The following is a 2,893-nucleotide window of genomic DNA, read 5'->3' on the forward strand; positions in this document are numbered from 1 at the left end:
GACTCTTTTAATCTTGTCAGGTAGGGGTGTGGGTGTTTTTTATGTTATTTTTTTTTGCTATTCTGACAAGCTAGGTTAGTTTTAGAAGTTGGGAATCTTAAGTCTCCACTGCCTTGCATCTTGTGCAGGTTTACATATGTTTGCAAAGAAGCCTGTGAGCCTTGTTGGTTTAGCTAACCTTAGTCATTGTGTGAGCTTCAGTGGAGTGTGAGCACCCATGTGCCATGTGATAGCCTCCTCCATTTCATCTCCTCGTTTGCTTCTGCTTTTATCTAAGCAACTGAGTATTTCTGAGTCACGATGAAAGATGGAAGATAAAAGGTCTGTGTTGTAGAAACTGTGTTTGCCTTCATAGTGTAGTGGTTAGGGAACTTATTTTGTGAATTTGAAATTAAGTTCCTGCTCTCAACAAATGCTTCTGTTTGTACAGTGTATCTTTTCCCTCTCTTCCTTTTTAAGTAGTTTTCTCACAGCACTCAGTCAAAACTGACTCATTTCAAACTCTAAGTTCTTGGATTTTGCAGAGCTTGTAATTAACAATGCTAAATAGGAAAAAACATTTTTAAAATACAGGGCATTAATTTATCTTTTCAAGTTACCATATTAAAATATCTCCAAGTTAGAGAAATTCTACAAAGTGAGCCCATCATATGGTAGGCAGTATAAGCACTGCAGACAATACAAGCAAAAACATACAAAAGACAGACAGAATCAAGCAAGGCACCTTGAACTGTGCTGTAGGATATTATTTGGACATAGCATATTATTTGAAAATAAAAGAGGATAAGTATTTAAAGAACTACACAAATGATAAGCAATGCCTCTCCTCGTGAAAGGCATCCTCATGGACTCTATGGGAATACTGAAGAAGAGACTGTACTGAGTTCCTGCAGGCTTTCAGACAGCCACTGCCTTTCACAGGGCTGATGAGTTTTCTTCAAAAAATCAAAGGTTTGGCAACTTGGACCATGGGTAGTACTGCTTATGGGGGCAATGCCTTTTAAGTCTCCCTAAGTGGTCAGAGCAATGCATTTTCTTCAATGTTTTCACAGCATCAGGCCATAAATGAGTACACACTTATATGAAAATCTGTAAATCAGGTTCCAGTGTCAGGAAAGTCACTATCCAGTGGTACATTAGAAGATGAAAGAAATGGAGCGAGGACGATTTTTCATACACAATTTGAGTCATGCAAAAGCCTTTTGTGCTTGACAGCATTGCAGATATGACATGAGGATTGATCTTCCATTTTTTGTTCTGAATTTGACAGAGCTCCATCTTTCTTGCCTTGTGCGTTGCCCTTGGGAGGCACTTGGCAGAGAGGAAGAGCAGAAAGGAGCTTTGCTCTAAATGTGACATGACCAAATGTTACATATACTGCATGCCGGAAGACAGATGAAACATGCAAGATGTTCTCTTGCTATCCCAAGAAGTAGAGAAAATACTCAGTTTTACAACTGACCTGTAAAATAGGTCAATACCTAGGAAATTTACATAGATGAAATTTCCATAGAAGCATAAAGTGCTTTGGGTCGAAATGGACCTTTAAAGGTCATCTTGTACCCCACTTGTAGTGACCTGGGACATCTTCCACTAGACCATGTTACTCAGAACCCTGCCCAACCTGTCCTTGAATATTTCCAGGAATGTGGCATTCACACCTCTTTAACCAACCTGTTCCAGTATTTTACTGCTAGTCTGGTTCATTGACTTCCTGAAAATCAAACACAGCTGAATTAGATTTTGGAGTAAATCACTGTGCACAGTGTGGGAAGAGCAGCAGGGAAGAGGGATGGGCTGGTGGGATAGCCCCTGCTCAGGGCCCTCACCAGGTTGCTGCACACAAAACTGAGGCAGCACTTCCAAAAGAACTTCCAAAAGTCAGTGCTTGAGAGTAGTGTGGCTGTTCCAAGGGCGAGGATGAACTCAATTATGTGCTGCCCTCTCCCAGCCCCAAGCAACAAGAAGTCTTGTCATGAGCTGGCTGCTCCCCAAGTGCAGCAGCACAGGTCACACGGATTTCCTTGTGCAGAGATCTTCTCTAGTCACGTGTAAATTAGGCGCTTCATCCATGCCTCACCAAAGATTTATCTTCCCCAGAGTGCAGGAGAGGTTTATACCTCTCTCTCCATCTGACATCACAGTTTCTGCAGTTTGGCCAGAGGTCAAACACAGCTGTAAAATAGCATCGTAAAGCACTGGGGAAAGGGATGCAGCCAGGGATTTCCACAACCAGGAGAGTTGAGGGTGAACCATAAAGCACATGCTTGTTGGAACATCCCTGATATGCTATAAAAGGGGAGCTGTGCTGGATGCCTAGACAGGGTTTCCAGATTCCTGTGTTTTCAAAGACACAGCTGTGCATCAGCTGGATTCTGTCCCACAGCCCTCGCCTCCACTGCCCCGGCTGTGCCCTGGCTGCTGTGCCCGCTCCTGCCTGGAGCTGGGATTGCTTGTGAGTAATCAACTCACAAGGAACTAATTTGATCTCTTTCTCTCTCTTTGACTTGTATTTCCTTGTTTCCTTCTGGGGAGAAGGTTGCTTTTATCTATTGCTGATGACACCTCTTTAATTAAGAACACCATCGGATGCCGGTTTGTTGTGAGCTGTGCAGCAACAGATCTGCCCCTTCTCTGCTGTTCTGTTGGATGCATTTTTGCATTCTCTTTTTAAAATTTTTATTTAAAATTCCAGGTGTGTAATATCTTTTAGGCATGAATAAATGCCCTGCTTTACTAAATTTGATTTAGACAGCTTCTTCTGTGAATACAGTCATTATCAAATGTGATCTTTTTCATGTAGCAAAGGACAGTTTTTATTGTTTAGTGAGAAATCTAAATTTTTTGATCAAGTCTAAAAAATTACTTCCATCCCCAGTGATGACAAAACAGG

The sequence above is a fragment of the Cinclus cinclus genome, chromosome 3 (assembly GCF_963662255.1).
Source record: "Cinclus cinclus chromosome 3, bCinCin1.1, whole genome shotgun sequence".
NCBI classification, from domain to species: domain Eukaryota; kingdom Metazoa; phylum Chordata; class Aves; order Passeriformes; family Cinclidae; genus Cinclus; species Cinclus cinclus.